Source organism: Onychostoma macrolepis, chromosome 16, assembly GCF_012432095.1.
Source record: "Onychostoma macrolepis isolate SWU-2019 chromosome 16, ASM1243209v1, whole genome shotgun sequence".
Taxonomy (NCBI): Eukaryota; Metazoa; Chordata; class Actinopteri; order Cypriniformes; family Cyprinidae; genus Onychostoma; species Onychostoma macrolepis.
The window spans coordinates 4,217,271-4,240,281 of NC_081170.1; the positions used below are offsets into that span (position 1 = coordinate 4,217,271).

Here is a 23,011-nt window from a genome sequence, read left to right on the forward strand (position 1 = left end):
TCATACCAACCAAAAGAACTGAATTCTGAGGTCAAACGAACGCACCAAAAGTGTGAAAATGTCCAAACAAAGGGACGCCAAATGAACGTAACATTGGTTTTATATACACTACAGGTCAAATGTTTGTAATAATTAAGATTTTTACATATATTTTTAAAAAAATCTGCATTTACTTGAATAATACAGTGAAAAAGTAATATTTCAGTGTAATTTTTTTTTTTTTTTTGTACTTGAATACATTTTAAAATGTAATTTATTGCCATGATCAAAGCTGAATTTTCAGCATCATTATCCAGTCTTCAGTGTCACTCTGTCATTCTAATATGCTGATTTGATGCTCAATTATGATTTATTCTTGGTACTCAATTATTAATAATGGAACAGAAAATGAAACAGAAAAATATATTTGAAATAGACTGTTTTGTAAAACTGTAAATGTCTTTACTGTCACTTTTTAATGCACATCATTATTGAATAGAAATATTAATTGATTTTTAATCTTTGAATTTTAAACTTTTAAAAAATAGTGTGTCGTGGGTTCCACGAAAAATATTAAGAAGCACAAATGTCTTCTACATTGATAATAATAAGAAATGTTTAAAATTGTACTGTATTTTGGATTAAATAAATGCAGCCTTGGTGAGAAAAAGAGACTTGTTTCAACAATTTCAAACTTTTGACTTTAGTCTGGCAGATCATTTTGTATTAAAGACAAAACGACGTGAGCTGATGTTTAAAAAATGTTAAGAATGCAAAGTTGGAGCGCATGTGCTCTGATAATTCATTTGGACCAGTTAGTTTGGTGTGCTGTCAAACCGCTTTTAGTCACTTTTTCAAACTACTTGACAAACTAAACAAAGTGTGACAGCATTTGTGTCATTTGTATTGCTTTGCAATTAACCCCAGAAAACCCGGAATAATAACCCTGAACCTAAAGCAAATAGAATAGCAATTAACCCAACCATATGGAGTTTGTTTAGTAAATTGCGTTCGGGTTACAATGCGAAAAGTAAAGGTGAGGCGTTCTGATAACCTAGATCTCAAACTGGTTCCTTTCCTCCCAATTTTTGTCACAGCACACCGTCGATTATCATTGTGGATTATTTCAATGCTTTGGTTCTCCAAGGATGCGGTTTCTCTGCTACTTGTGGAGCTGAAGCGTCATGTTTGCTTGTCGGCGTGCATCTGTCTCTACTCGATGCTTAATTCAAAATCCGTGTGTCTGATTTAAAAGCACGACTGCGGGTCCTTCATCAACACTTAGCGCTCGGTTTAAAACTTGCGAGACTGTGCCTTACCTATAAAAAGTGGAGGAAACAGTAAAGCAGGAGACGTATTGTTAAGTGTGCTTCTCTCTTCTCACTCTCGTCGTAATGAAGCATTCATTATGATTATTTTATAGGCCTGAAGTTTTTAAAAACTACAAGAATGCATTACTCTGCATAATGAACAGCTGTTGTGGCAACAAGCACATACATTATGCATAAAAAATTATTTCAATTTTGATTGTAGATGCTGATTTATTGAGACAAGTCTAGCTTACTACCATAATGGAGTTGGGATATGCTTCTGTTGTGTTATTTCCATAATTAATATCAGGAAGCGTGTGCTATATGCATGCTTCGTATTTATATGTCGAATCGCACTTGAGCCATAATAAATACGGGCTTGCGTTCTAGCTTAAAACCGAAGTGTGTTAATTATGCATCAGACCACAACTACAAAATAATAAATACATGATCTTTCGTATTTGGCGCGAGCCTTTTAAATGCATCCAGAGATGCGCTTTGAGGCTTTTTCGCTACGATGTGCAATGTGCCGTATATACATGCATGTTCTTTTTTGAAGAAAGTGAGAACAAGTGGTGTTACGACGCAACTCTGTGGGGAAGAACTTGTCATTTGAAGGAAAACTGTGAATTGAATCGGCAGTGCCAGTTGACTGTCAGGAGGTTTTGCGTGGCGTAATTGAGATAATACGATCACTGGAAGTTCGTGGAAAGCCGGAGAAGGTGAAGCAACGGCCCACGTCTCGATCCCGAGGTCCACGTGCAGTTTTTGACGCATTTTACCGCCACATGGGACAGAGCACAGTAGAATTAATGATTTGAAGACACGTCGTTGATAAATAATTTATTCTGGCCCCAAGGATGGTTAGGAGCAGAGTAAAAGACTAATAAATCATTTGTGGCGCTGCTAGTTGTCACTTTCGATTATTTCTGGCTTTGTGATAAACTGCTGCACCTGCCAGCTGCTGTTTTGAGTCAGAGCGGCCAACTTTCCCCAAAAGTAGTCACCCTTTCTTCAACCAGCACTTCCTTCCTGTGTTGATGATTCATAGCGGCTGACAGCGGAGCTCTATGAGTCCTGTATGAAATGATATTCCCCAGAGAGTTTTCCAAACCAGTTTAGGGATAAAGTGTGGCATATGGGTACACTTTAAAAGTATATGACCTAACTGGGGGTCTATTATCCCCACAGGACCAAAACAGTCCTGTCAGTCATTTGCGCTTAATTGGGTTGTGTTTATAGGTAGCTAATGAAGTGGCTTTTATTCCAGCTCAGTATGAAGACCGAAGGAAAGGCCCACACAGGATATGCACATATTTTGTGGTTTTTCTATGCTGATTATGGGGGAAAATAGGGTTTGATTGAAATATGATGAAATGTGTTCAGAGTTCTGGTATAGGAAAGGTATTTTTAAACCCTTTTTAAAAGCAACTAGATATGTGTCAAATTCTGTTGTCACCTATGGATTGGTATTTGCATGCTCAATACTTATTTTTACATATTATTTGTAAAAGTATGAATATAAAATATAATGTATATTATTTATTACATTTAAAATTACATTTAATTTAAATTAATTACATTACATTTTAGACTGATAAAGATTAATAAGAAAAAAAAAACAATTTTCAGTTTTCTTTTAATAAAGTGAGAGTCATGCCTTCTCTTTTTCTTACAATATCCTATGAATATCTATAGACTGGTGTTTATATACATGGCTGATTTAAAATTTAAAACAAATCAAATGTTAATATAGAGACAAATATTTTATTTTATATAAATATTAAATTATAATAAATTACAGTATAATATATAATATATGTTAATATTAAATTAATATATTTAGATTTAATATATTTTTATATATATTTAAATATTAATGTTAATTAATATTTAATTCACATTTTGATTTAATTTAAATTTATTAAATAAAATAAATTTTTAACAAAGAGAGAGTCAAGTATAGATATATTGTAGATGTATATGTTATATATTGAAATACTGTATTGCAGTCTTTTGAATTGAATTTAAAGCTTTTGGAGATTGAAAAAAAAAAAGAAAGCTAACAAATCTTTTTCTTTTTAATATGGCATTTTAATTTCTGTCTGCATTAATCAAGCACCCCTGCCGTACATTTTAATGTAAACTAAAAAAAAAAAAAAGTGTCCCGTTTTTATGTAGCTCAGCTGGTAGCACTAATAACGCCAGTGTCACGAGTTTGATTCCTAGAGAATGCACAGACTGAGTAAAATCCATAGCACCGCAAGCTGCTTTAGATGCGTAAATGTAAACATTTCGCCCTTGTTAATCGCACATCTCGAATCATTATTTGCATAAAGCCTTGTTTTTGAGCATCGGTTACTTCTCGCCCTGGGGGATTCACGGCGATAACGAACCCTCGAGCGGCATCCAAACCCCGAGAGTCGTCGTCCTCGGGGACACGGCAGCTCGCCTGAGCACGTGACTCGGATTCTTACCCTCCACGTTTCAAAAGAAAGTGATTCAAATGTTAATTAACTGTTACTTATAGCCGACGACCTCCAGCGCATTTGCCACCTGTGCCGGAATGAGGCGAAATGGCCCTTGAAGCCTGGAAGTGTTGAGCAAACAGTCCTCCGCACAAGGTGCAATCACTGCACGGAGAGATCGGCGTGCCACCGGCGGAAAAAAAAGCCTGCGTCTGCTGTGCGTGGAATCTTATTAGGTAATGACAGAGTAGGAGGTAATCAAGTTGAGATTGTGTCTTTCTCAGAAAGAGGACAAAAGGAAGCACTGGAATGGAGGAGCTCATTCGAAGAGATGAGATGAATGTATAAGCAAATTGAAAGCTGAAAAATTTCCACGTGGATCTCTCTTGAAAAAACGGCCCTCGTCTCTTCTGCTTTTCTTCGGCCCCCCGAATTAGTTCCTTCAGAACCTGTTAAGGGTTGAAAGGAAATAATATGTTGTGAATTGTCTTCTCTCTGAACTGATTAAGTCAATGCTTATAATCATAGCTCCTTAAAAAACATGTCTAGTGTCAACCCATCTCGCCCTTTTTTTTATGAACATATAAATTACACTGATTAACACTGTTGAGCACTGGTATGTATTTTCACTTTTATTTCAATACAACAGATTGCATATTGTAGCGATGTGAAAATATGTTACGAGGTGTAAAAATGTCTTTTTAATTCTGTGCCGCAACAACACGTTGCCATTGTTAACATTCAGAGACGTGTCAGGACGTCCATATTTTGTCACACATTGAAATGAAACCAGCACGCGGTACGGAGCGGCGGTGTGCTTGGCAAGCAGCCCATCGGTGTTTACCACGCCACTGCGACGCCTTTGTTTTTCATTGCTTTGCTTTGTTTTACGGCCCCGTTCGCTTCCAGAGAAAAACTAGCGCCACTTTACCAGATGCCACTACTAGTTCTCGGCTGAAAAAAGACTTTTTCTGTTCCGATTCGGGCCGGTTGGGTTTAAGCGGGGTGATTAAGAAGATGGTGTGTGTGTGTAATTTTGTGCATGCTTAAAAACTTTGTCCTTTTCTATCTTAATATGCAGATACAACTAGATATCTGAAGGCTGATTTCCCCAAAAAAAGTACAAAAATGGATGACTGTGCAACATCTGTTTGGCAGACCAGTGGCAGACAGTAAGAGTTTTTTTTAATCATTAACTATTAAAATAGATACTATTATGCAAAAATTGAGTCACTAATAATTTTTTCAAAATATTTTTTTTCATCAAATATTTTCTATTCAGCAAGGATGCATTAAATTGATCAAAAAGTAAAGACATTTTCCAATTTAAAGATTTATATTTTAAATAAATGTTCTGAAAATAATGTATCATGGTTTCCACAAAAATATGAAGCAGCACAACTATTTTCAGCATTGATAATAATCAGAAATGTTTCTTGAGCAGCAAATCAGCATATTACAATGATTTGTGAAGGATCATGTGACACTGAAGACTGCAGTAATTATGCAGAAAATTTAGCTTTACATCAAAGGAATAAATTATATTTCAAAATATATTGAAATAGAACACGCTTATTTTAAATTGAAATAATATTTCACAATATTACTGTTTTACTGTATTTTTAATCAAATAGTATAGGAGAGTATATGAGAATTCTTTTAAAAATGTTTTAAAACAACATCATACTAACCCCATTTTACATATTTATATTTAAAATAGAATATTACTAAATTGAATATTTATACACACACATGCATATATATATATATATATATATATATATATATATATATATACATGTATATATGTGTGTGTATATGTGTGTTCGTATGTATATATACATATATGTACACACACACACACACACATACATACATATTTACATACATGCATATACAGTATATATTTTATATATATATATATATATATATATATATATATATATATATATATATATATATAATTTATTTCTATAAAACACTGTTTACAGTATATACACTATTTAAAAGATAAGACGATAAAGTCATATATGAACATTAAATGCAGTGACTTCCAGGCTTGTATTTACAGAAATCCGGCTGTAACAGCAGTGCAGAACAGATGCAGGCCAATGCACAAGAGCGTCCCGTCGGTGTGTGAGAGTAGAAGCGCTCTTGCAGTCAGGGCCCGCTGGAAGTTGTGCATAGGCAGAGCTGCATTAATTGGAGGTGTCACGGCCTTCACCGCAGCTTTCACGCTTCACTCCCCGCCTAATGTAAATTAGAGGCTACACAAGTTATCCATTTGAGATATCGAGCTGGTATAGAGATAAAGCCATGCACTTACTCTCCGCAGGTGCCCGGGGACCACGCTCCGTTTATCTGTCACCTGCATTACTGCACGCAGCCACTCGCTGCAGGTGCCATCAAATATTAAACGCTAACCTCCTTTCCTTAACTGACCAAACCAAAGTGGTCACTTGGGCCCCGAGGCGAGCCGGAGAGTTTTTCTTCTCTTCAATTTTCTTTTATTTCAAACCAAAACAAAGCGTGCTCATCCGAGGCAGGCCTGCTTTCAGGAACGGTGATCTGTGAGGTATTTTTCAGCTCAGAGAGTTCATTGTCACTGTTGCCTTTGGCTTGCTTAGTTGGGGTTTAAAAGACACTTTAATATTCAGTAATATCATCAGTTCTGAAACTGAAAATCTGAACTGAATTAAGCTGAAAAACTGAGCTAACACTATAATTGAATTTGTGTATAATTAACAACTATTGCAACATCGACACTGAATAATGGCATTGTTGTCTTTTTAGAGCTGCTTTATAGCTGAATCATATTTGACTAATACAGCAACATTGACACTGATATTGAACTGACTCAAGCTGTCTAACTCAACTGACTTCTGTAGAGTGGTTTAAAACTAAATTAAGCTTGTTTGATAATTGAACTGAATTGAATCAACACTTGACTGACTCGAGCTGAATAACAATACCATTGTCTTCTGTAGAGCTGCTTAAATCTGAATTGAACTCATTAATTGATTAACTTTATACAGTTGTTGAAATTAATTGAACCAGCTTGAGCTAAATAAAAAAGCACATGCTATTCTCTTACGTAGAGTTGCTTTATAGCTGAATCGAATGTGTTTCATAATTAACGAATTTTGCAACATTGACACTGTTAGGGGCCATTCACACAGAACGTGTTTTTCCATTCCAATGCACTACTTTTCCATAGTTTTTTTTCTGTGTTAACACGCTAAACGGACCTGTATGACCGTTGCGCTTGCGTCTAGTGTATTTGGCAGCATCTCGCATGAGCGCTGTGTTTTTAAGATTCTGTTTCAATTTTAGACTTTTACATGTAGCGCCGCTCATCAATGTCACTTCCAAAACAGTGGACCAATCAGAAGACCCCGGAGGCGGGGCAAGCGTTGCGAGCTTGTTTACAGTAGCAAGTTAGCATGTCAGCTGTTTTATTTGATGGAAGCATGACAGAGGAGGCACTTATAGTGGCTGTGTCCAGATACCCTGAATTATGTATCATTTCTTCAAGCGATTATCACATCATCTTTCTTAAAAAATGAGCCTGGAGAGAAATACCTCTGTTACTGAATAAGCTTGGCAATATCACGTCTCAAAAGCGTGTCTCAAGACCCTGCACTTTTTAAAACCATTCCTGAGCGCTGCGTCTCGCGTTTTTAGACACAAAGATGCATTCTGTGTCAATGGCCCCTTACTGAACTGAAGTGAATCAACATTGAACTGACTGAATAACAACACTATCATCTTCTGTAGAGCTGCTTAAAGCTGAATTGAACTCACTAATTGATGAACTTTATACAATTAATGAACTGAATCAACACGAAATAACTTGATGTGAATGTGAAGACACTATTGTCTTCTGTAGGGTTACTTCACAGTTGAATAAAATTTGTTTCATAATTGATGAATTTCGCAAAATTGATACTGTTAATGAATTGAACTGAATCAACACTGAACTGATTCAAGCTGTCTTCGATAAAACTACTTGTATCTGAACTGAACTCACTTGCAATTATTTAACTAAATTGAATAATGGTTGAATTAACTTGACCTGGATAACGACAATATTGTTGAATAGGGTTGCTTTACAGTTAAATCAAATTTTTATTGATGAATTTTGCAGCATCGACACTGTGACTGAACTGAATCAACATTGAACTGACTTGAGCTGAATAGCGACACTTTTGTCTTCCGCAGAGCTGCTTATAGTTGAATTGATTTTTTCATAACAAATTGTGCTGCATTGACGCTGTTATTTAATGGAATTGATTCAACAGTGAACTGAATAACGACACTGTTGTCTTCCGTCGAGCTTCTTAAAGCTGAATTGCACCCACTAGTTGATGAACTTTATAGTTATTGAGCTGAATTGAATCAACATTCAATCAACTGATTTGAGCTTCATAATGACATTATTGTCTTTCGCAGAGCTGCTTATAGCAGAATTGAACTCACTAATTGATGAACTTTACAGTTGTTGAACTGAACCGAGCCAACTTGAGCTGAAGAATGACACTAATTGTCTTTTTAGAGCTGCTTTACAGCAGAAAAAGCAATGTTTCTCATATTTGCATCATTTATGGTGTTATTTTCCTGGTTAATACTGTGAAGCTGCTTTGAAACAACCTGTATCGCGTAAAGCGCCATAGAAATATAGGTGGCTTGACTTGATGAGAGTGACACCGGAGGGATTTCCGCCACCAACTGCGAGACCTCGCTTAACGCTACATTTAGTCAGCAATTTCGGGAGTTTTACCTTGGCTGTTTTAGTGCTTTTAAATGTTGTCTTATCTCACACATGATCAGAGAGACCATCTGCCCTCAGGCCCGTCAGAAAGGCGGCGCAGCGCCTCCGTCGGCTTTGGCTTCCGGCGACGGACACGTAAGTGACAGCAGGCCGCTTTACGTCTGCTCGCTGACACGCGCCTAATCTGATAACGAATGGGGACAGGTTGCGTTCCCCGTACCTGGCAAGTACTTCCCAACCTGCGTGCGTGGATTTCCTCGGATAAGACCCGTCTTGGCAACCGCTGGGATCCTCTGGAGAATAGTTATAGGGTGATTAATCATTGTTTAGGCGCGGAGTGTGTGGGAAGAATGGGAAAGCGGCGTTTCACACCTCTGAGGCAATTAATCCCTGTGATCTCCACCAGGTTTGTCTTGTAGATAAGTCAGGGTACAAAACTGTTCCTAATTTATCAACCCACTCATGCCATCCGGCATAAAACACACAATTTATTTCCAATCATTTATAGTCAAATTTTAAAAAGAGTGACTTTGCCACATCCAAGTGTGCCTTATATTAGCTTCATATAAACTAAGTACCCGAGATTACAATGGGAATCTTGTTTTATTGTGCACATCTGGTCGAGTCACAATGCATTTTCTCATTTGCAAGCTAAATTTTGGAGCGAATGTGGCATAAATCATTTTACTAATAAGAAGTGTTAGTGACGTGAAGTCATCTCGGAACAAAGGAAGAACATATGGCCTTAAAATCACGTCGAGGTACGTAACCTGTGAGAGGATATGATATTAGGAAAGATCATTCAGCAGTGTGTCAAAGAGGAACTTCTCCTTGACTCTCGATTAGACAAATTTAATACTGTTATTCAGCAAGGACACAATAAATTGATCAAAAGTGAGAGTAAAAACATTTATGATGTTACCAAAGATTTGTTTTTCATCAAATAATCATTATCTCATGGTTAAATGTGAAGCAGCACAACCGTTTTCAACATTAAGAATAATCAGAAATGTTTCTTGAGCAGCAAATCAGCATATTAGAATGATTTCTGAAGGATTATGTGACACTGAAGACTGGAGTAATGATGCTGAAAATTCAGCTTTGCATCTCAGGAATAAATTACATTTTACAATAGATTCAAATTGAAAACAGTTATTTTAAATTGTAATAATATTTGAAAATTTTACTGAAAATATCCTATGTCAGGCTTTTTCTTTGCAGATGACGCTAGGAAAGATCTTCAAGTAATGGCGTTTCGCATTTGCCACCATGTCAAAGAGAAAATTATCCTTGACTCTTGATTAGAAGAATTGAACACTTTTATTCAGCAAAGACATTTAATTGATCAAAAGTGACAGTAAAGCCATTTATAATGCTAAAAACAATTCAAATAAATGCTGTTCTTTAAATCTTTCTATCTATCAAAGAATCCTAAACAAAACAAAAAAAACGTGTCGCAGTTTTGCAAAAATATGAGCATTGAGAATAATCAGAAATGTTTCTTGAGCAGCAAGTCAGCATATTAGAATGATTTCTAAAGGATCGTGTGACACTGAGGACTGGAGTATGATGCTGAAAATTCAGTTTGACATCAAAGGAATAAATGACATTTTAAAATATATTCAAACATAAAACAGCTATTTTAAATTGTCTAAATATTTCACAGTTTTACTCAACATAAACTAACCTCCGCCCGGCTTTTTCTTTGTTTGGAAAAGACCTTCAAGTAATGGCATTTCCCATTCGCCACTGTGTCAAAGAGGAAATTCTCCTTGACTCTCGATTAAACACCACGTAAAACACGTCGCCACTTAAACGCAGTCAATGCGGCAATTATAAGATCACAAAGCCTATTCTTCGAGCGCGTCTAAGGCATCAGCCCTTCGAACGATATAGTGATGGATGGACTAAAAATGACACCATGCGTTTCTTTATTATGAGCGCGCTCATTCCGGGTCTGTGCGCGTGGATTCCAAATCATATTTGCCTCCTAAAATAAAGGGGGGGTTCGGTGCGCGTGCCAATAATAGTAAAATGCTTCGAGTTTTAATTGCATCATTACGTCCCCAATATCAGCAGCTCGCCTGCCAATATCAATATTGCCAAGGCATGGGTGGAATATAGATGGCCCAGGGTGAGCGTGGGTATCCTCAGAGCGGCCTGTCTGCCAGCTTCATCTCTCCTGCCCGCTGAGAAGGGAGAAAAGGAAGTAGGCCGGAGATCAGCTCGTCTTTCTATTGTCCCTCTGTATTCCCTTAATTACTGATGGATCTTGTTTGGCTTTTGATGGCAGCCTTGGATCTGTAGTTGCAACACATAGGAATAGATGCATCCGGTGGGAAACATCGTATTACGGCCGTGCTTGTGTGTGTGTGTTTGTGTGAGAGAAAGTGCAAACAATCGAGGAAAGGAAGGAGAAGACGGAGGTGCTTGTGTAGTGGTAGACGGCAGACCAAACAAAGGCGTCTGGAGGAAGGGAGCATGACGGTGCAAATTGCCGGTGTGATGATCTCGTGCAGGGCAGGGTTACACTTCCCTGCTGATCTCTCAAACGGTCCTCTATGTGTGTATCTGGCTGTGTGAGCTGGGCTTTTCAGCTGAGGTTATGACAGATGCATTGTGGGATTGCATAGGGACCAAAACTGAGTTTCAGGTTTAGACACAACAGGCCAGGACAAGCTAAGGGTCACTCTCAAAATATGGTGATAACTAGTCATTTGATAAAAATGATCAACATTTTTTTTTAAATGATGTGAATTTGTCAAACACTTGAAAAATCCTTAGTCCTCTTTATCCTTTAATGCGTTTTTTTTTTTTTAATTCTTTCTTTCTTTCTTTGGTTTTCCCATGTTAAGCATTAGTGTATGTACGTATGTATTGGTTGGTTGGTTATAATTATTAATTTTATTGTTTACTCATTTTGTTTTCCCAGGTTAAGCATTAGTGCAAAAAGTAATTTTTTGTTTATTTGTTTGTTTTGTTGTTATTTTGTGTTCCCAAGTGAAGCATTATTGCAAAAATTATTTATCTATTTAAAATAGTTATTGTTGTTGTTCAATCATTTTTTTCCCCAGGTTAAGCATTAGTGGAATTTATTTATTTACTTATTTATGGTCTTCTTCTATGGTCAGTTTTCTTGTTCTGGTCAACAACTGAGAGCAACAATTAAAAAAAAAAAAAGTCATAGCTAGCTACTGTAAACTAAATAATAACATTCCATGTAATGCACAGACTCTAACGCCCCCTTGAGTCTTAGAGCAACACGTATAATGTGTTGGCCATGTGTGTATTTGTTTCTGAAAGGGGTCATATGATGCGATTTCAAGTTTTCCTTTCTCTTTGGAGTGTTACGAGCTGTTCATACATAGATAAGATCCCTAAAGTTGCAAAGACTAAAGTCTCAAACCCAAAGAGATATTCTTTATAAAAATTAAGACTTGTCCACACCCTCCTAAAACGGCTCATTCAAACATGCCCCCACATGTCTACGTCACGGTGTGGGAAGATTTGCATAACACCGGCCAAATGTATACGCAAAGAAAGAGGGCATGATTGTCCTGGAGACGCTGTGTTTCATGTGAAAGCGAAACTACTTTTTTGGGCTTCCAAAAGAGGACACAACTAGAAATCAGTGGTTTAGTTGTATTTACAACACTGTTCCAGAACAGTTCAACCCAAATATTAGAGTGTGTGCAGCGCATTTTACGGAGGACTATTTCCTGAACCTGGGAGAGTAGCCTACAAAGCCAGCTGTGAACAAAGGCTGTTTTTATAAAGTGGGGCAATTCCAACTTTGCAAGGACAGTCTGGCGCTTCTGACTCACAGTCTGTAAATATGTTTTCATATTTAAAGAATTTTCCACTGACTTTTCAAACGCGAGTTTTGAGCTGTGTAGAGTAATGCTTGTTGTTTGTCGTTTCTCCGATCACAAATGCAGACATGGTAATTTTTATGCGGTGCGATGCAACGCGACGTGTAAAAATACAGTATAAGTCATTTTAATCAGTAATTATGTCCCCACTGGATGCAACAAATGCCTCGTTTATAATGGGTTTTATTGTTTTTGTCTCGTCACGCCGGGACACGGCATCACAATACGGTAAGGGGGCGTAACATTTCCATTACACGCTTGAGGTATTCAGCCAATCACAACGCACTGGATAGCTGGCCAATCAGAGCATGCCTCGCTTCTCAGAACGATGAGCTTTGTAAAAATTGGCGCCTTTCAGAAAGGTAGAGCATAGAGGAGCAACAATAATGTACAGTATGTGGAAAATAATGTGTTTTTGAACCTTAAACCACATAAACACATTGCATTACACCAAATACACCAAATAATGTTCTTTTTAGCAACGTCATATGACCCTTTTAAAGGTATGTTTTTCCTTATTTTACTTTTTTTGTCAATAAAAGAAGCAAAAAGGCCAATAAATAAAATAAAAGACAGCCACTGCAAGACGATTCAGTGCTGAAGATTGACTTGTTTAACTTCTTTGTTCTTTTCCGCTGTAATGGAGGCTCTCGAGCGCTCTGTCACTCTTAATTAAAATGTTGTTTACATATTAATTCCATTTTAAACACAGTCATATAGTTTTGATGATAACAGATGGCACGGTGAGATAATGGAGGGGTTAGTGTGGAGAAAGATTGCACATGATTTATTAAGATTTACTTTATTAGTGAGGCCCAGACGTAAATCGCGTTATTGCGGCCAACCTCACAACATTCTCCATGCTCATTGTTTCGCTGAGGCTCCCACATTCACACATCTGCTCGTTTCAGGAGAAAACGCTCTCGGATGAAGTGTTTTTCTCGCTCGAGTTATAAAGGAAAGGGGTCAGCGATATTGTGATTGAATGTTTATCACGCCGAAATGATTTCCGAGCATGGATAGTTAACTTGCCGTGTTGCATTGTTCATTTAAAAGCATTGATTTATGTTTATGTTTGTAAGGGATCGGCGGAGAAAATATTTGCACAAAAGCACCTTGCCGTCTTTGTCTTTTTTTTTATCTTTCCCCCAATTTGTTTGATTGGTTGTCATTTTACCTTTGTCTTCTATTGTTCGTCTGTGAGCTAACAAGCTGGGGTCCCTCAGAAAGGCTGAAGCGCATGGTTCAAGAATCGTTTCATGTCAGCGCTTGTTTTCTTTGTGACATTTCAAGAGAGAATAAGGGACAATTCAGCGTAATCTGGAAAACATCTTTGACCTGGATAGCTCTGAGACGAGAGGGCATATCTGAGAAAGACGAGAGGTTAATCTGCAGTGACGGCAGTTTAGATTCTTCTCTATTGATATCCAGATGCATCTTCTGGTTGTTTCTTCAACTATGAGCAATTTTGTTACTGTGAACTATAAATTCACTTAAAATTAATACTTTGCACATTCTCACTAGTTTGATCTTTCTAACAATGTCCAACAATAAACATACATCATGTATTGCAGGAGAATTGTGAACAAATATAATTTCCACTACCTTTTAAAATTAGGTCTATTAATCGTTTAGCAGTGGAAATTACATTTGTAATATATTTGGATTAAAATGGCATCTTTGTAAAGATAATTTTATAACTAACAGTTTATGTGTCCTAAACACAATTAAATACATTTATTTATTTAATCATTGGAAATTATGCAAAAAAAAATATTACTATAGATTAATTTCATAGCTTGCTGTGTATGTATTCTAAACACACACAATTACATCATATTTTAACATATTTTAGCATGATTGGAAATTAAGCATAAAATATTCCAATATTTACATTTACGCTTTTGTGTCCTTGGTAGGCAAGGGCACAAACTTTGAAAAAAACTTTATTAGTGGAAAAATTTCGCCAAAAAAATATACATTTAAAATAAATAATAAATATAAATTATACTAAATTATGTAATCCTTAGTAAACAAGTTCACAAAACTAGTGAAAAGTTGCTGATTGTGATGGAGATTGCGCCATAAACTTTAAATATTTATTTATTTATTTTATTTTAAATATTTTTTCATTTAAATATTATACTGTATATAAATTATATGTTTATAATAATAAATAGAAATTATATTATTTATATAAATATTTTTTACACAATATATTGTTTTACTATTTATTGAATTTATTATTTTGTGTATATTATTTAAATAATTAAAGTCATTTAAAACTTTCAATGTGAACTTTAAAAACAGTAAGGGAAAAGATGAATCTGCTATTTTTAATAAAAAATATACATAGATCTACCCGTGGTTGAAGAGCATTGTGCGAGTCACCTGTGATTTTAACTAGTAGTTTAACAAGCGCTCTGAATTGGTCAGGATGACCTCTACTAGCTCTGCTGGTTTGTATGTGCGTCAGACTGTGCTGCTGTGATATTCCCTGCCTGTTGTTGTTGTGTCTCTGGATGATAGTATATGATAGATGGAGTGGATCCAGGACATCTCGATCGACAGCTGTTGATTGCTCTGAAAATCGAGAAAAGCTTCCAGAGCAGAACAATGAGCTCATTGCTCTTGCAGTTCAGTCGCCAACTGAGCTCTGCAGAGGGGCACTTCATGAATTTCAACCATAGGCACTAACATGAACCCACGGACACAGCGAGGAGAGAGAAACACAAACACACAAAGCCTCTAATGTTCTGTGCAAGTTGTGGTTTTAAGCAAGAATTTCCACAAAAAAATGTATTTACATTAACAACTTTTGAACCATATTTTTCTTATTCGATGTTTGTGTAGTATATAGATAATTATTGTGCATGTAGCTTTTCCTGAACTTACATTCATGTGTTTTAAGTGTCTAAAACCCCTTAACCATGGTAAAATCACTGTAAGACATGACCTTGAAAGTGAAAGTGAAGTGACGTGTGGCCAAATATGGTGTCCCATACTCGGAATTTGTGCTCTGCATTTAACCCATCCAAGTGCACACACACACACACACAAGAGCACACACCCAGAGCAGTGGGCAACCAATGCTGTGGCACCCAGGGAGCAGTTTGGGGTTCGGTGCCTTGCTCAAGGGTCTCACCTCAGTCGTGGTATTGAAGGTGGAGAGAGTGCTGGTTATTCACTTTCCCCACTGACAATTCCTGCCGGACCTGAGACTCGAACCCGTGACCTTCAGGTTACAAGTCCCAACTCTCTATCCATTAGACCACGACTGCCTAATGTTTTAAAATGCTTTAAAAGGACAATGCTTAATAAATACGGTGGTTATTTTTTGGGAAGAAACACAGCAAACCGATGCATTATTATTATAAAAGGTGAAAGAAATGGTGACCAGTGTCTAAAAAACATCTTCTCTTTTTCTGATATTAATTAATTAGTTACATTTATATAGCGCTTTTCTGGGTACTCAAAGCGTTTTACATTGTGAAAACCACCACCAATGTGCAGCATCTACCTGGATGATGTGACGGCAGCCATATTGAGCCAGAACGCACACCACACACCAGCTTATTGGTGGAGAGGAAACAGAGTGATGAAGCCAATCAGTGTATGGGGATGATTAGGAGGCCGTGATGGTCACATCCCAATTGGCAAATTTGGCCAGGATGTCGGGGTAACACCCCTACTCTTTTTTTTGAAGGACATCCTGGGATTTTTAATGACCACAGAGAGTCAGGACCTCGGTTTAACGTCTCATCCGAAGGACGGTGCTTTTTACAGTATAGAGTCCCCGTCACTATACTGGGGCGTTAGGACCCACACGGACCACAGGGTGAGCACCCCCTGCTGGCCTCACTAACACCTCTTACAGCAGCAACCTAGTTTTTCCCAGGAGGTCTCCCATCCAGGTACTGACCAGGCTCAACCCTGCTTAGCTTCAGTGGGCAACCAGTCTTGGGCTACAGGGTGATATGAATTTAAACCACAAGTTTTTGTGATCAAATAAAGACCCTTAATGAAAATTTTTATTTTTATTTTGCTCATTTTGATTTTCCAAGATTAAGCATTAATGCAAAAATGGTTTGTTTGTTTGTTACATTTTTGTTATTTGATACAATTATTAGTTTTAGCAGTAATTTTGTGTTCCTAGGTTACACATTAGTGCAAAAAAATTTATTTATTTATTTATTTTACTGGTTATTATTATTATATTTATTGTTTACTCATTTTGTTAGGCATAAGTGGACCATTTATTATTATTTCCTGATTTTGTTTTCCCAGGTTAAGCATTAGTGCAAAAAATATATTTATTTATTTAAAATGATATTATTATTATTATTATTATTATTATTATTATTTCCTGATTTTGTTTTCCCAGGTTAAGCATTAGTGCAAAAATGTATTTGATTAAAATTACATCATTATTATTATAATTATTAATGTTGTTAATATGGTGGTTCTTATTGTTTCTTTTTTTTTTGCAGGTTAGGTATGAGTAGTATTTTTTATTTTTATTTTTTTGGTTCATCAGGGAAAGAGCTGCTCTTTCCCTGATACGTTCACATAAATGTAAAGCATTTACAAAGTTCTCATGCATGATGTTTGTCAGCAAGCCAAATTTCAGCCACTTCTCTGCAACCTTCTCAGCATAGCCTTGACACATCGGTGACCTCTTAATAAAGGTCTTAATGACGGAGCGCGTCAGTGGCACGTGGGTGTCTGCGGGGAAGTTCATCAAAGCAAATTAGCGCCGTCTCAATACTTCAGCACTTTTAAACGGAGCCTGTACTTGTTTGCTGTTTTTTATGAATCCATTATGATTAGAAATTAGAGACAGTGGGGTTGGGAGAAGAAACGGCGGATTGTTTTTAACAAAAATTAGCATTCTGTGAGAGATCTATCCCCAGGCTTAATTAAGGCAAATTCAGTATTCCAGTTCATCATTGGCTTTATGTAATGTTAAAAAACAAGTTCTGCTTATTGGCATCTGTTTATTTCTTATTAAAAAAGAAAACATTATACCGGGTGATTTGGCACCTTCGTAGTTTGTGCCTGGGCCTCATATTATGGGAATTCTCGGTTTGTGCGATGATTAAATGCTTAATAAAAAATTCATTGCTGTCGCCAACATCTGCATTGTAGCTCTAACGGCTCACTGGAGTGTGCGCGGCTTGTAAACTTTCCAAACGCACCGGCGAGAACCCTGGAAAGTTCAGCGCCGAGTTTGCCTCGCTCATTACAGCGCTACTCCTGCGCCTGCGATTAGACAAAGAACATCTTTAATTGCTTTAAAATCGGAATGCATGATAAGAACGGATTAATTTGATTTTTCTGTTTCTACAAGTAGCAGATGGTTTATGTCTTAGGAATGCTCATGTTGTAAAATGAGATCCCAGCTCGCCTCTGATTGGTCACTGTTAATGAAGCGTGCTGTGCTGATTATTGATTTAGAAAATGAGGATGACACCGGGACTGTGTGTGTTGTGGTAATAAATTAAAAAGCACGGTGCTTCTTGTGGTTTTTTTCTTTAACGGCCGCTGCCGCCGACGTAACTTAAATAACATAAAATATTTGATTCGCCATTCAGGTGGTCTCCGGCCTGTCGAAGTAATTTATTATTTATTGTGAGTTTGTATGATTTTCCTAGGCGCTGCTAACAAGCAGATGGTCGACTTGACTTATTTGTGTTTTGTGTTTCTGAATGACCGATCAGGTGCATGATGGGAAATTCAATGAGCTGCTTGTCAGAGGAGAAACAATTCATTGGAGAGCCCACCAAAGCTGTGTGTGTGTGTGTGCTTTGTTAAGATCTGTCTGTCTCTCTCGACCCCCTCCCTCTCTATCTATCTTGTATTATTGTTGGCTGTGGCAAGAGCAGCTGTTTCGGAGTGGCGTTCCTCTCTGCATTAATAACTTTCCACTGGTGATTAGCACGCGGAAGTGCGGTCCAGTGATGGAGCTAATGTAGTCCTCTCGAGGCCTGTCTGTCTCTCCTGAGGGCTGTCTGTGTCTCTGGGTGCTGCCTTGCATCTTTTCCTAGAGCCGGGTGAACCTCTCTCGGGACCGGCCCACGAAACATATCAATAGCTTACCGCAAACGATGCATCACGGTGGTTGTTTAGTTGGCAAGTTTCACAAACAAAATAGCGTCTTTACTATATCACAAGCTGGCTTTCGGTTAATGTAGGGAAAAATAGAATTGTGAGATAAAAATGAGCAATTACCTTTTTAAAACAGAAGTGTGCAATGTAATCTCTGAATTCAGAGAAAAAAAGTCCAAATTGAGATGTAAGCTCAGAATTCCAAGATAAAAGTCAGAATTGCGAGATGTAAACTCAGAAATGTAAACTCTGAATTCTGAGATAAAAGTCAGAATTGCGCGATGTAAACTCCAAAAAATTCCAAAAAAGATAATAATTGCGAGAGCAAACTCTAAATTCTGAGAAAAAAGTCAGAATTACAAAATGTAAATTCTGAAGTCTGAAAAAAGTCATAAAAATGAGATGTAAACTCAATATGAAATGTAAACGCTGAAATGTAAACTAAAAGTCAGAATTGCTAAAAGTAAGCTCCGAAATCCAAGATAAGTCAGAATTGCGAGATGGAAACTCTGCAAAATTTTTGTGAGATTAATACTCAGAATAAAAAAAAAAAAGGGTCACACTTTATATTAGGTGGCCTTAACTACTATGTACTTGCATCAAAAAATAAGTACAATGTACTTATTGTGTTCATATTGTATTGCAAAACACTTTTGCTGCTATTGAGGTGGGGTACGGGTAAGGTTAGGGACAGGTTTGGTGGTATGGGTAGGTTTAAGGGTGGGTTAAGGTGTAAGGGATGGGTCAACAGTGTAATTATAAATGTAATTACAGAAATTAATTACAGATGTAACTACATAGGTATTTTTAAAAATATAAGTACAATTGTAAAAACATGTATGTACACAATAAATGCATTGTACCAAATGATTCATTTAAATGTAGGTACACAGTAGTTAAGGCCACCTAATATAAAGTGGGACCAAAAAAAGTCAGAATTGCGTGATGTCAACTCCAAATATCAGAGAGAGAAAGTCAGAATTGCAAGTTGCAAACTCTGAATTCCAAGAAAAGTAAGAATTGCGGGAAAAGTCAGAATTGCAAAAAGTAAACTGAATTCTGAAAAAAAGTCAGATATACGAGATGTAAGCTCAATATGAGATATAAACTCTGAAATGTAAACTCTGAATTCCAAGGTAAAAGTAAGAATTGCAAGATGTCAACTCAAAATTCCAAAAAAGTAATAATTGCTAGATTTAAACTCCGAAATTCCAAAAAAAGTAAGAATTGTGAGATGTAAACTCAGAATTCTGAGAAAAAAAGTCAGAACTCAACACTCAAAATCCTCATACAAGGCTGTCTCTTGTCTATATTTTTTTTATGTTTGTCTATTTGGAGCGTTTGCAATTGACTTAAAGTATGTTAAAGTATATGGAAAAGAGCAGCCTACACAATATAGATAAATAACTTATTTTGGGCTCCTCAATAAAATAATATGAGAGTAAATGATGACACCGTTTTCACTTCTGAGTGAACTTGTCATTTAAATTTGACTGCCGTCTGCTTTATTCACACTCTTATTTTCATATTTCCCCAAGCTGATTACCAGCACCCAGTGATCCATGTTCATATGATCCTGATCTGAGCACAGAGCTGTTCTCTGCATTGTCAGTAAGTTAGCATCTTTTGAATATTTTGCCACCTGTTACTGTCCGCAGGCTAAGTTGTCACGCGGTGACACCCGTGTGGCAGGTCTTCATTCCCTGCAGGAGGCGCAGAGCAGCAGTGCTGCTGCGGGTGAGGAGGAGGGAAGCCCCTTGTGGATTTTTTGCATCATTAACTATTTACGCGATGCCACTTCATGTTATTTACACTGGACTGATGGTAATGCTGTTCAGAGCTGCTCGGGAGAGCACAAAACCGTGTGCATGGCTCTTTAATGCTGTTCAGAAACGCCACCTGCAGATGCAAACTCACAGAAGTAGGTCTGCTTGCCCCCATTTATGCCTGCTATTAAAGTTCATAAAATGCATTGTTTTTTTTGTTTTTCATCCATACAATGACAGTTTTTGGTGACCATGCCTGTAAAGCTCCAAAAAAGACAAAACAGCATAAAAGTAGTCCAAAACTGAAACGATCATATGAGCTCTTTATCATATGACTTCAGAAGATATAGAGCACAAGTCTTATGGTGCTTACTTATCCCTTGTGGAATTTGTTTCATATTGTTCTTCACTTTAAAAAAGACACTGGTTAAACTTTATGGAAATTGCTTTACCCAAAAGTACACACACACACACGTTTGTTTTTGTGAAAAGTGGGGACATCCCATAGGTGTAATGTTTTTTATACTGTACAAACTCTATGTGCTATTGCCCTACACCAACCCTACACCTAAACCTTCCCCTTACAGGAAACTTTCTGCTATTTCAGATTTTCAATACACTCCATTTTGTGTGATTTATAAGCGTTTTGAAAAGTGGGGACATGGGGTAATGTCCTGAAAAGTCACCTTCTCCTTGTAATACCTGTCATACCCTTGTCATTATACAAATTTATGTGCTCATTTGTCACAAAAATGCGCACACACAAAAAGTATAAAAATTAAATATCAAATTGAATATAATGTATATTATATTAACTTTAATCTAGCAAAAGTTGTTGTTTGTTGATTGTCAAACTAAATTTTAAATGAGTTGTTTTTTGAAATTTTGGGATTGTTTAGCTAAAATGTAAAATGTAAATTAAGCCAAATATATATATATTAATATTTATTCTTTCATTTATAATATTTTATTCATTTAAATAAATGTAAATACATTTCTTATTAAAATTCATTTTATTTAAATTTAATAATTGTCTAAATAAATGTAAAAAAAAATTTTTTTTAATTAATTATCTGTCTGTCTATCTACTGTATCTATCTAAAAAAAAATCTGTCTAGTTTGAGATATTGGAAAAGTTCATTCATATATTTGTTTAATTTTTACTTCAAAATGATAGGTTTAAATGTTTATTATAAATTTTAATAATGAATCTATTATTAATTTTTAATTTCAAACATATTTAATTTATTTATAATATACTTTGTAAGACTTGAAATATAGCGCACAGATCTTATGGACTACCTGTTTTTGGTGCTTATTTGTCCCCTTTGGAGTTTTTCAATAGCTCTGCTGAAGACGCAGGTTGAACCTTGTGGAAATTTCACCCCAAGAACTCAAAAGGAAGTCACACATTGCGTTATTAATAGTATTTTCCCCCACACATTGCACATCTGTACTGAAACGAGAGTTCAGCTGTTTCAGATGTCAACGTGAGCTTCACGTTTGCGGTTCTCTCTCTTCTCTCCTCTATGTGCCTGTGCACCACGCCACAGACTGCAAATGGAGCCGTGTGCCTAATCAAGCAGCTGTTCCACACACAAACACACACGTGTGTGTCCTCACTGTTAGCCGTATTATCATGGGCACATTACTGAGCCATTATTACAACGTTACAGGGGTGCATTTCGAGAAGTTTGGTGGCATTTGGTCATCTTGTGCACTTGGAGCCCATTTGTAAAGCAGAAAAATATATATATATTCTAAGGCTTGTGTTTTAAACGGGGCATATCATAATTTGTTTTATTATATAGAAGTCTGCTTATAATCAGAAATGGTCTTTTCTGCACCCAAAATAGGGATAAGTGAGTTTTTCATGACTTTTCTCCAACATACAAGTCTTTTAATTGCACATACAGTAGTTTTTTGGACTCTTACATCACTTAAAAATGTCCAAATTTAATTGCATTGGATTAGAAAAGATCAAAACAAAGTGGCATCTGCAAACGAGTTGTGCTTCAAATAATGTATTATTTTTATCGATTGGTCTTGAGGTCATTTTACCAGAGTTTGACAGCCAAAAAAGTATTTATTCTGAACAATATTGCTTTATACTTAAAATGTAACAATGTAACACTTTTTAAATGGAACTGTGCATTTATTATTTAAAAATAAATGCCATTTTTTATGTTTTTAATATAAATGCAAAGACTTTTAATGGCAGCTGTATATAAAAAATATAATTGCATTTATCTTTGTTTAATTGAGAAATCATATTCTTTATTTAATTGAGACAGCAGATCTGCCAAATGTCTCAAAGTCGCACATTATTATCACACATCATTTTGTGGTTCACCATTGGCCACAGTGTTCCAGCGGCTCATTTTCTTTAGTTTTTAATTAATTCCTTGTTTTTCTGAAGGAAACAGATCTTATTTTCATGCTGAAAAATACACGGTCCCGAGTGTTCGTTTTGAAGTCATGATCCAAACACAATGGGAAACAATGGAGCATATTTGACCATAGTCGCTCATGAATGAGGTTCGTTTTTTTTCCACAGTGTTTCAGAAACGTTGCACTATGACTCTTCTGTTATCTTAAGCTCCATCACATGGGATTCCCCACAAACTGGGTAGTTTTTATTAAACGTGTAGTTATTTGTGGCTGCTGTGACACGCAGAAGCTTCAGCTCCTCCACCTCAATAATTGGCATTAACGAGACATGTTCATTAAGGTTGAA

General features: G+C 36.5%; 1 long non-coding RNA gene across 6 annotated transcripts in view; it reads left to right on the top strand.

Annotated features, from left to right (window-relative positions):
- Positions 1-23,011, top strand: part of LOC131522626 (uncharacterized) — a 124,741-nt gene that overhangs the window by 55,791 nt on the left and 45,939 nt on the right. For all 6 annotated transcript variants that reach the window (XR_009266582.1, XR_009266578.1, XR_009266579.1 and 3 more), the window contains exon 5: positions 4,839-4,929. This is a non-coding gene — a long non-coding RNA (uncharacterized LOC131522626). The remainder of the gene's footprint in view (positions 1-4,838; positions 4,930-23,011) is intronic.